This window comes from Acyrthosiphon pisum, chromosome A1, assembly GCF_005508785.2.
Source record: "Acyrthosiphon pisum isolate AL4f chromosome A1, pea_aphid_22Mar2018_4r6ur, whole genome shotgun sequence".
In the NCBI taxonomy this organism is placed as follows: domain Eukaryota; kingdom Metazoa; phylum Arthropoda; class Insecta; order Hemiptera; family Aphididae; genus Acyrthosiphon; species Acyrthosiphon pisum.
In genome coordinates, this window is record NC_042494.1 from 51,772,539 (window position 1) to 51,786,059 (window position 13,521).

Here is a 13,521-nt window from a genome sequence, read left to right on the forward strand (position 1 = left end):
ATGTTTATGTTAAAATGTTGTGATTGAACGACAATCAAAAGTAAATAACTAACGTAAATTTAAATATTGGTTTTTTTTTGTTTTATCAATATTGCCTATGTTCAGCCTCTAAAAAACCGTAATTGTTAATAAAATATCACATTTTTTTTTATCACAATTTAGAATTTTATAATGCAATAATAAATAGGTAATATGTAATAATAATAATTGCAATAATAAAAGAATATAAAAAAACCAACAATATTAATAATTCATAGTTTATACCCTATACCATATAATGTGTACAGCAAATCTTATCTTCGATAATGTTTTTTATATTAGGTTTATTATATTTTCTTAAATTTCTAAAGTGTGCGTCTTTATGAATGTCTTTACCTTTGTTTAAGACTATTTGATACAACACTTATTTATTCTTACATACCTATTAGAAAAACTTCACAAAATAAAAATGTTCTGGAGATTCAACAAAATGTCATGGTTTAATATAAATAACCCTCATGGCTGTGTGAATCGTATGTTCTGGACAATTTATTTATAAAATATATTATATACAAATGTATTTTGTCAAATATACGTCTTAAACATGTGGTGGTTGGTGGTCTGTTTTTTCGTATTATTCAATTATAAAATTGAAGGAAAAAATGAAAGAAAAGAAAAAGAAATACAAACGATGTGTGATTCCCGCGATTGCTGAGCTGTGTTTAAAACAAACAATTGCACATGGCTAGTCGGTCCCTTAGAAACATATTATATACAATAAAAAAGTGTCTAAATATAGAACATTGAAGGGTGTGTTTACACTTGAGCCTGCGCGTTAGAGTCGGTTATTTTCAGCAATGGCGAAACGTAAACTCATCGTTTTCCGCCAACTCAGAGCGTTTTTCTATATTTAATTCAAAGGGTCCACACCCGAAAAGTCTCGTTATAGCCCATGCCCCATAGGTTAGCCAAAAATATACAGTTTAAGTCTTTAAGAGAGAAACAATAAAAATATTAGAATAATAAATTAATGTTAGAATGTTAAAACTTAAAAAGATATCAATATGCGAGTATAGTTGTATTAATACAGTCGTTGTGTATTTATTATACTTTATGATTTCATTAAGAAAGTCCAAATTCATTCGTATATTGATTATTGCCTATTGATATAAAATACGCATATAGTAAGGTGTAATACTACGTATATTCAATATTTAAAATTATTAGGTATTCAATAATTATTGAATGTCATGGTGAAATTAGTTGTTTATGTCTCGACTCTCGAGTGTATTTTAGCTAATTATATTAATAAGCATAATATAGATACATATTTACAATAAATGTTATACTAAAATTAGGAATTTATTTAAAATAAATATTGAAAAAAATCGTATAAGAGAACATTTAAATACGGAAGCGATATTGTCTAAATAATAAGGAGAGGTATACTGATTCGGTTATAATTATTAATCAATTAAATAGTAAAAACAACACCTTAAAAGTTACTAAATAAACGTTAAAATTACATTTGGTGAAAATTATGTTTGTTTTTTGAATTTTAATTGACAATAAATAATTTGCGAGAGTAATTTAATAAATCTCAATTTGTACAAAAGTGAAAAGAATATTGGTTCGTAAATTGCGGAATTTTGTAGTTTAGTTAATAGTTTATAGCCGACTATATTTTAAATCAGGCAGTTTTACTGCGCTTTATGCAATATTATAGACAAATAATTGAACATATCAATTTTCAAACATCTTGACAAACCTGTTTATATGGTCATCGTTATACTATCAAGATGAAAAAAAATAAGAAAAAATTAAATCCTGTCTTGTCAATAAATTAAGAATGATAATCATCACGAAATTTAATAAATACATTTGATTAAACTAAATATTATATAATAATATATTAATATGCATGAATAAAATATTTAATTTCATATACACTATATGCTAGGATAAGGTTTTATTTTAAACTCTTTTAGGGGAGTGTTTAGAAATTTGTGTTCTACGACGTCAGATACTCGAAACCCATCACCAATAACACATGTTTAACATATTATTAAATAACACGCGCATTTGTGCAGTTATGCTGGTTTTTCGTGGTCACATAGTACTTGAACAAGCAACATGGTCGTGATTGATGGTTATAAAAAAGTCGTCGCACCTCGACTTACATGTTATTTACCCTGGGTAAATTACCCCCCCAAAAAATTAAAAAATAAATCACACGAAAAAAAAATCACTGATAGTGCTCACGACAGCTAAATAATTTGTACGTCACAACTCAACTGAAAAAAAACACACATAAATATTTCACCATATTTTTTACGGTTCTTGAAAATGATTAGCCGAATCATTATGATCACAAAACAATAATAATGGCTACATATTTTCTTTTACACGCACACTGCGCTGTACGACACACTTTGTGCACTACAAATTCTCAAATGCGAGCAAAAATAGTGTGCACACTGCATGATAAAAGTTTGGTCCTCCTCATTTCATTACAAATTTTTTATTTGCTTATAAGAGTTAAGAATCAAATATCGCGTATAATATTTAAAGTAAAATCAATTTTATGAAATTCCAAATCTATATCATTATCATCAATATCTATACTTACTTATCATTGATAATAATAGATAACATAAAATATATATCCTATTTTCACCATATAACTACTGGTTTTTATCTTTTATGAATAGTTAGTTAGTTTATGATGATTACTATACAGATTACTATAAATATAAATTAATATTTGTACAAAATTTCCATTTTTAAAAATATCATCACTCTAAACTTTTCAAATTTGAATAAAAATATTTTTATAATAATAATTAATTTCCTACATTTTATGGATAGTCCATTCTGTAGTAAGTACTGTATGTTAAATTTTTATGTTTAATGTGGTATTCTAAAATGTTGTTTTCTCGCATCTTTCTATAGTGTTAGTCGAAGACAATCGATGTATTCATGACTTGTATTTAATATTTATGATATTTTTAATAAAATAACAAAAATAAAGATGTTTTAGTACAAATAATATTAAAACAATTTACAAACTCGATTATTCTACTTTTTTTATCTACGGAGACTTGAAGCCTTTTGATAATTTTATATTATTTTTATTTAAACTTAACTCATAAAAAAATCAAATACATATTATATTTTATATATTTATTTAATTCAGTGGTGTTAAATAGTATAGTTACATATATTATATAAATAGTAAGTTAAAAACATTGTAGGAAGATTTAAAAATCAAAAATTCCTTGATGACATAAGCAAAAAATTCGATCGTTCATTTTTTATCATCGTCATCGTCATCGTACCTGTTAGTATTATTTTTTCTTTCGGAAACTCCAAACTTCGTGACCAAATCATTATTTAAAAATTTACCCTAGGTATTCTAAACTGAATCAAACTACTTTATTTGAACAAGATTTGAAATGACAATTATGTTTTTCATACCATACTATTTATACATTTATTTTTATGCCTAGGTAGTAGGTACCTACTTTAAATGTTTATAAATTTATAACTATAGGTAAATTATCATTTATCACTTTATCACTACTATAAGGAATTGTTATTTTTTTTGCTAGATATCTTCTGCCTCATGGTATATTGTAGTTATGTGTGAACTCGTAGTTTTACCTACCTAACTATATACCTACCCGGCGTATTGTCCATAGAAAAAAGTCCCTCCATGTTTTAGACACCGTGACAAATATGTAATTAATATAACTAGGTATATAGTAATTAGTAATTTCATATAGGAATTGTTTTAAAAAACAAATTGAAATACAATTGGAAAATGTTTAAGTCGAAACTATACTGCTGTAGGTACCTATAAATAAAAAGGTAAACTATAAAATAATTACGATATGAATTACATTACATTACATTCATGACATTGTCATAATATTAGAACACCAAGTCCTCATTAGAATAATAGTCTAATACTAGAAAAAGTCAACAACTTATTATTGTTATTGTAAATCCAAAACGAAGTTTACTCATCGCTGCAAATCCTGCAAGAAGTCTAAGGATAATTATATATACTTGATTTTCTAGTCATATATAAATATGAAATCAACATTTCGACTACAGTGTAAATCAACACAATCATATTAGAAAATAGAATTATAAAAATAATTCTTAATGTGATTGCTGGTCGGTGCAATCAATTATACAGTAAGTTTATACAGGACGCCCAATCAGAAATTCACAACAGGCGCAGGACTGTGTCCAGGTCATGGCTATTTTAGGGGCCCGTTGAACTGTATTTATAACTTTTGATATGTTGATATGATAATACTTATTTTATAGTAATTTTGTTATTCTACGCTGTAGGTTAACCATTTATTAACTTGAAATCGTGTGCGGGACACTCATATATCTTTTATAATGGGTTGTATTTTATTGGAAAGTTTGTCTAGGGCCCGCAAAAACATTTAGTACAGGTGCCCAAAATTTAATGTGGAGGTCTGACATTTTCAGTATCGACTGATTTTTGGCTCTCTACTTACAGCTAGTATTGGCTAGGTACTGTCGCATGTCAGGGATGATAACGCTATTCCAGTATTGGATTTTTAGTACTGGACCACTAGCTAGTACTGGTGTTTGGACATTTGGTTGAGGTGCAGTTATATAACTGGTTTACAGGTAGCGCATATAGGTACCGTCTACAAATGGAGACGCAGTACCATTTAGCGGTTATATAATATTTTAAATAAAAATAATTGTAATTTATATTAATCATGTATGAACAATAGGGAATTGGGCAAATAAAAGTGTAGTAAAATGTCAAGTCTTAATTTAGTGTCGAGTAAGTTACTTTATTCGTTACTAAAACAAAATTGTAACGAAATTACATAACTTTTAAATTAAAAATACAACTACGTTAGTACTTTAGGTAATACCTACTTACTCTTGTTACGGAAAAAAAGAGCTCACGGGTAACATTCAACAAGCAAAATATTATGTAGAAATAGTATATGAGTATAATTTAAAAAAGAAGTGGATGAAAAAATAAAAAATAAATTAAACAGTAACTGTATTAACTGTTAATAACAATTATTAATTTTTAATTATTAAATTGTATAGTAGTTAATACATATAAAACATAATAACAGCAGTCCACGCAACCTATACTCATATTGGAAACGTACAGCGTGTATTTTAAGAAAAGTTAAATAAATAATTAATTTAATAAACTTTTCTCGTAATTTAGTGATGCAAATAATTAAATTAATTAAATATATTATACAAATGTATATTTATTATGTATATTATATACCTATTACATTTGTATGGTAAATGGTAAATATGGTAAATCGTTATATTATAGAAATTACTTATGAAAAGTATGTATCATTACATTTTCGTTACATGGGAATAATTCAAACGGAATTACGTATCGTGCTATAAACGAAATAACGCGTTACATCCGTTATGTTACTATACCCAAGTGACCCAACACAATAAATTGTCTTATAAAACTAAAACTACGAATTTCATTTTTTTTTTAAACTGAGGAAATCTGATTGTGGATTTCTAATGTTACTAGTTGTCATTAAGTAGGTCATTGTAATGGATATGTTAAATCTTAATTCAAATTATGAATATCCATTGCATACGAAAAACAACTCTGAGCGGAGCCGTGTATATCAGCCTCTATTTTTAAGGATATTTTATGAATTATTATTTATTTATATTGCTATTAGTAATTTATTTTTCTATGAGTGATATGGTGAGTTAAACTAACTTTTGCAAAACATTTCTATAAATATCTCAAATAGCCAGCTAAAATATTTTGAAAGTTATATTATATCTCGAAAATATTAAAATAAATATTTAGTGAACATTTCAAGTATATGGTTATGTTTGAATTATAACAAAAATTAATGTTGCGCAAACATTCCCGATTTCCTTTTTTTTTTCGTTTAACGGTTATCTTGAAATGTCTCGGGTATATTTTACTTTCAACCTAATTAGATCCAACTTTCTACCAGAAACTATCATCAAAATTGATGATAGAAACATTTTTACAATTTTAATGCTCCATAAAAGACGATTACTCGTCTTCAATGAGTACTTATGAGGCACAACAAAAACTATATCATTATAAACCACCTTCGGAATATAAAAGTATAAAACAATACATCAACTTTAATTGAAATAATAAATATTTCACAACAAAATGATGAGTAACAATTTTTGATTAATCACTGGGGTTAGAATATCTAATAAGTAATAACGAATGAAAGTTTAGTTAGCTTTACCCAATACCTATAATTGTACAGGTTCTATATACCAGCATGGTTCTCTATGTATTTTTAACCTCAAAATAGTACAATAAATATTACGCGACCCTCTTTCACAAAATTCAATTGACCTTAATTTAAATTAATTTTTGGCGACCCCCGGGTTATGCATCACTGCAACTATAGTATACTATATATACGCTGAAAAAATTACAAATCTCATTGAGTCATAACAATTATTGCACATTAACATTTATAGCCACTGCACATTTCAACGTTTTATGTATTATGTTTAGTCTTTAGCCCAATAGTAGTCGACAGTTTTTTTAAAAATATTTTTCCATATTCGTATTAAATACAATAGAAAATATATGAATCCCTCTTGGTTAATAGAAAGTTAGATCTTTCGATGTCTTAAACCACAATGCAAAAACCTATATTGTTTCGATGCCGATTCCACAATGAAACAATATCGTCCTCGAACTCATTTTCGTTGAACCCTAGTCGTCTAGTGACGCTTATGATGGAGTTGCCCTCACGGCTTATTTAGAACTTTGGTTTTCTAGGACTTAGACTCTGTAACTATTAAATCGCAGTATTACGTTCTTGCTTGGACCAGTGACGGCGTAAAACTGGGAATTTTCCCAGGTCCCTCGCATACTGGAGGCCTGACCTTTAAAGTTAGAGGACTTAAGTTAAGACTCTAAAAACTTTATTTGACTACAGACCAGGGGCCACAGAAAACCTTACGCCGTCACAGGTGCTCGTATACGAAACATATAATATAGATAGTCTCAAACATAGCTCACGATGTTATTCGAATAATAATAATAATAATAATAACAATAACCATCAAGTATATTCAAGTCCCAAAATAATAATATGCGTGTATAATAAGCACAGAATGATATACAATCTGTTCGTTTACAGTTATTTCCTATTCATATACATAATATTATAGCGTTGGGCGCGGGCGCGTCGCCGCATAAGACGTGGTCGAAAAAATCGACAGAGGAAACCGCCACCCCATTCGACCTCGCCGCGACGAGTTTTTCGTGAGGCGACTGACAACGATTGCGATGGCGTAGGAGGTGCGGAGGGAGGAGACGCTGGCGAACGTCCGGTGGCGGCCTCGGCGGTGTCCGGACCGTGATGAGACGGCGGTCGGACCGAATATTCGGCGTCGCATTTTATTCATTTCTGTACCGCCGCATCACGGTTGTGCGTGTACCAACTATCTACCTGCATACCATTACTGCAGTACTGTTGGTATACGGTAATAGTATTATGATTTTCGTTATGCGCGTGCAGTACACGCATAGTGATTATAATATAAATCTATGTGAGCGCGAGCGATGCGATGATGATGATGATGATGATGACGATGACGACGGCGATGATAATTATTACGAACGTTCGGCGCGGCGAAAGAACGACGCACAACAACAATAATATTACAATATATGTATAACCAGACATACGTAAACCCGCTATATTATATTATGCGGTGCGGCCGTCCCCGGCTGTGGCGGACCGTGACTCGGCGCAGCCAACAGATCGCGTTGACCTTGGCCGCCGCCGCCGCCGCCGGCCGGTCGGTTGCCACCAAATGTATGTAATGTTGAGTCAGCACACGACGGCCGCGCACACCTACCGGCCACGGCCCACCCCTCGCCCGCTCCCACCCACACGCAGCCCCCTCGCGGGCCCAAGCACGCCCGGCAAAGTGCGCTACGCGTACCTACGTATAATGCACAATGTATACGTATTTAATAATAATAATATTTTATAATATACGCGTCGCACGCCGTCGTGTTTAGACACTGGAAAAATACGTGCAGCCGTTCCGGTTAGATCGAAAATGGGTTTATTTTTTTTTTTTTCGTATTTAATTCCGTTTTCGTTTTTTTTTTGCCCCCCGTAATTTTTTTTCATTCCTCCGTCATTATTACTATTATTTTACACCACAGCTATATAATAGCAATGCTACCTACCACTCCAGTAGATTATACTAGGTACTATATACGCACGCACGCACGCCTGGTTCGTACCACCACCACTACCACCAACTCCACCATCTCCACCGCAGTCGACGCGCTTGACCGGCGGCCATGGACCGTCGCCGCTGTCTGAAGCTTCTTGATTTGTTTGGTTATGTTCTTCTTGTATTATTCTGTATACACCACCACCATCACCACATGATAAAAACCATCGAGCTATAAGATAAAAAAAACCTACCACAAAAAATACAACGCACAATACGTTTTTTGATCTTCGAACGAAACTTTATAACAAATGTGTATAGAGCTGCACAATAATATTATTATTACGGATCCATGGGCTAACCAATCTCGCCGGCTGCAATGGTTCGGCACGTACATCGTCATATATGATATACGACACATTTTAAGTGTCCGGTCGATTTTAATAATACAATTTATCCCTGAAAATAAATTTTCGCGAGTGCTGTCTCCTATAAATTTAAGTAGAAAAATATATTTTATACATCGTAGATTTGCCAGTTAATTGGTTGTTGGGAAGGTACAGTAGGTATAACATTTACCTGTACTCAACACAACATACACATCTTGTCATAGGCGAAATCTGGAGTAAATTATTAGGGGGGGGGGAAATCTGTGGTAAAACTAAAAATCTATAAGGTGAAAGGATAATATTGCCCCCTTAGTTAAATATCTGAGACGGCAGTTGCTCCCTTGCTAACTGCCATCCCAGATGGCCAGATTCACCTATATGCATATTACACTTGGTCCAGTTGGTCCCTCTTTCTTTTGAATAAATAAAAGGTTCTAGGTCACTTTGTACGGTCGAGCATTAAAAGTATGAAACATGGACACTTTGTAAAAATGTTGATTTCACACTGCAGATACCTTGTAGGTACTATTTAGTAAATAGTAAATAGTATTTACATATGTAAAGCATATATTGTAAATATAAGTTATACCTATATCTAAGTATTAAGTATACCTATAAAATATTAACAAGCCAAAATAATCAAAGTTTTTTAATCAACTGATTAGATAACAGCCAAATATTACTTGGTATACTATAATATATTTTTAAATTAATTTAGGGCCCAGAAATTATGGCAAAAAATCTTGAAATTATCAAAATAATCAAATTTTGATTATAAATTATAATTGTATTATATAATCAAAAGTTATGTTAAAAAGTGAATTAAGGATGTGTACAAATTAATGTACAATATAAATATGTCAAAATGACAAATACAAATTATTATCGATATAGGTATTACCTACGATTCCCTCCTATTTGGAATGTTTAAGATACTTAGATATACCAAATAATATTTAAACTTAAGAACAAGGTATGGTCATGACTTTAAACTTGTTTATATTATATATGAACTTTATGTATATATAATAGTGCAAAGTGTCCGTGTACTGCAATCTAAAGTTTTACCTGGTCATATTAAGTGTCCGCATTATGCATTTTAAACAATGGGTCGTTCAAAGTGACCGTTTACCAATTACCTGCAAATAATAGGAGCTGTCGATATCTATATTTAATACTACCAAATTACCAAGTTAAAAAGTTTAGTTAGTTGGCTAATTCAGACTACACTGGCCGGTCTTCAGGACTAAGTTGATGTGGACTGACATAAAAAAAGTTCATTTTATTGTATTCTACGGTTTCTAGAAACGTAGGTACACTGTACCTACAGATAGCAAATACCCGATAACAAAGGCTATCGCACCCTGCAGTTCTCGAGGATAGAATACATACTATTTAGCATAGTGTGAGTTGAATGAGTAATTTGATATTACATAATATCAATTCAATTTACTAAGATAATTATTGATTTATAGTAAATCAAACAGTAAATAAGATTTTAAGGGGGTTGGAAGCGGTGATACTGTCTTTCTCTAACATATGTGGAACATAGGAATTTAGACGTGTTTTCATTCCAACGACCAATTTATCTAGAGAGGTGATAAGAATTCTACAAACAGATTTGAATTAGTCTACTTGAAATAAACTTTCCCAGATTTTTAATTTTTTGATTTTAACTTCTTTAAAAATTGAAATATTCCATTCTTTTTTAGTACAAATTTTGTTAGGATTTAGAGGGATAAAATCAAAAATGTGAGAAAGCCGATCTCAAGTAGACATGACGACAAAATCAAATCTGTTTTTAGAATTCTTATCAGTTCGCTAGATCAATCGGTACGTTGGAATGAAAACACTTTTAAATTCCTATGTTCCACGAGTGTTAGACAATGACAAAAAATTACCGCTTCCAACCCCCTTAAATCGTTGAATTTTCCATTTCTATTACCTAGGTGGTAAGACTTTACTGTTTTGTTGTAACATAATATAATATATTACATATCTATTCGTATTCTAAACGTTACTGTGTTCGGTTAAGCGTTTACCTAAGCGAATTTTCTTAATACGACATAAATGTGATATATATAATCGGTAAATCGTTACACGCAATATCAATGTATTATATACTTTCTAGGGGAGCCGTCGATATATCCAGTCTGCAAACCTACTCAAAACGCGGTTTACCTACGCAGTATAGGTATCTTATCAGTTATCTAGATCCAGATGGTATTTTTGACAATCTTTTCAAAGTACCTACGTTATATTACAAAAATAATGTAGCAGCATAATTAAAGTGATCAGTGAGAACTGATAGCAAATATTAATAAGTAAATTTCTATAATCGTATAGACATGCAAGTATGCAGCGATTAAATTTTTTTCGCAATACATTCATGTCAGTGAATATAATAATATAATATAATATACATCACAATATTGTTACTAGTTAAGCAGTTAAGTATAACTGTACTGTACTATCAAAATACACATGGTGAATATTCACTGAGTTTAAATATATTACTAAATACTAATAATACATTATTAATACATAGTTATAAAGATCAGGTACGTATCCAGGGGTGTGGGTCCATGGGGTCTGGACTCCCCCAAAATTGTTGTGTACCGTTTATAAAAAAAAAAAAAAATGTTTTTTATATCAATTAAGCATAAAAATTGTACTAACATTTATTTCGACCCCCTCTCCCCAAAAAAAAAAAAATCCTGACTACGTGCCTGATAAAGATATATATATGTATAGCTATTAACTATTGAGCATTCATACGTTTTATAAATGGAAAAAAAACCAAGGTTTTATAAAATTATTATAAATCCTAAATGCGAAAGTTTTGTCATGGACTGAGTTCTCACGAGGTGTCATATTTGATGAGTCTTGTTAGTTGATGTTATCAAAGAACGATTATAATAATGCGGTATATTATGCCGGGCACAGTGCGTATATGGTTCGAGTTACCATGATACCGAAACAAATCGTTGAAAAATGACAAAATAAAATCTTTGAAAATAAATGGTGATCTTTTTTCCCCTTTTCAGATACTATATAATATGCGTAAAGGTACTTTGTAGCTATTGTATATTATAATATATACGTACATCCTACACATTCAGCTGCATGCGGCGGATGACGTCAATATTTTCACGATTAAACGGTTTGGAAAACAAATTTGTATACAAAAAATTATTCATCAATTCGTCATAATATGAGGTATATAATATGCACATGCACATGTCCACAAATATTTACTACTATAAATCACAAACTGTGATGATGTGATGTACTCATGTACATTAACACTTGCTTTATGAAAACCATTCATATTTCACCAAGTTGCAGCAGGATAGCGTTCATTTTTAATATACGAATACGTCATCAAAATTCAAGTAACATTGAAGGATTTCCACGGAAAACCAATAGTTTTGACTGTGGTTTTTTGTGATGTTTTATAATTTATTTAATCCGATGTTCGATTGAATTTTAATAAATAATAATAGTTAAATGACATTAATTAAGATTGAGCTTTATGCCTTTATTCTGTAATTTTTGATTTATATATAGTGTATATAGTTGTGTATAGGTAATCATATAAATATAATATTGTAACTCTGAAATGATATCCACCAGTAAAGTATTTTGTTTTGTATAACGGAGGATAGGTTTGGGCGTACAAAAGGATTAACATAGAGGTGCGTGTGTTGTTAATGGACGGAACATATGCCCAATATGAAGTTTGTAATATGTATAATTACCAAGTTGTTTGTTAATGAATCATTAAAAAATTATCTAATAGTAGAAGTGATTTTCTATGGTTTTATAAATATAGATTAAAAAATCATGAAAAAAAAAACATTATGCTGCTAATAACAGAAGTCAGAACAATTAATATTCCACCTGCAATAGGGGTTCTGAGAATTCAATTGTTTAAAAGATTATTAGGGTATAGGTGAATAATTATAATGTTGAGTTTAAACCTGCTTTTTTTATAATAGAGTATGGACAATCGCGTTCAAATTTCAATTCAAAACACAGTTATATACTTAGGTATATGCTTACAGACCGGCGCAGTTATAGGATATTGGGCAAGCGCGACACGATATAGTGTCCAATAATAATAAAATATATAGGAACATGATAACTTCGGGACAGTTTTTTTGTTAGGTAGCTCAAAAAGATCGATTTTCAAAATTAAACAATATCATTGATAAATTATCAAAATATGTACGCATCAGACCGGTACAGCATACCGTATATTGTATAATAATTATTATAGTTGGTTACGTATATTATGTACGTGCGTGGATATAATTTAACCTAACTATTTTAATTTATTTATATAATTAGTGATCTCTGTATAATAATTAATACCTATATATATATTGCGTGTGAGCGGAATGTATAAAAGGTTCGTTTCGTCTTTAATTTTTACAAATGCATCCCGAATTCACAAATCATGAGAAAACTGCTCGTTATATTTATTTAATATACTTTTACCTCGCACGCAATTCAAAATCTCTTGTGTTTTTTTTTAATTCAATTACTTCTACAATAACAACACTCGCAGTGCGGTTTTTGGTATTCTTTCTACCACCAGTCGTGTGTAATATATATACGCTAATACACTCTACACCACTATGTAATTTAAAAATACACTATGTATTATATATGTGTGTGTGTGTGTGTGTGTGTGCGAGCGTCTTTATTATTTGGCCAGAAATCCGGAGACCTGAGAGTCGTTTATAACCAATCCCGTCTTGTTATCTAAACGACTAAAGTGCCGTGCGGCGGCAACGGGCTATATAAGTACACTACGTTTTGTTATTCCGTATGAGTTTACCCTACGACCATATCCTTCCCGTTTTGACAATAGACAATAAACGCTGTA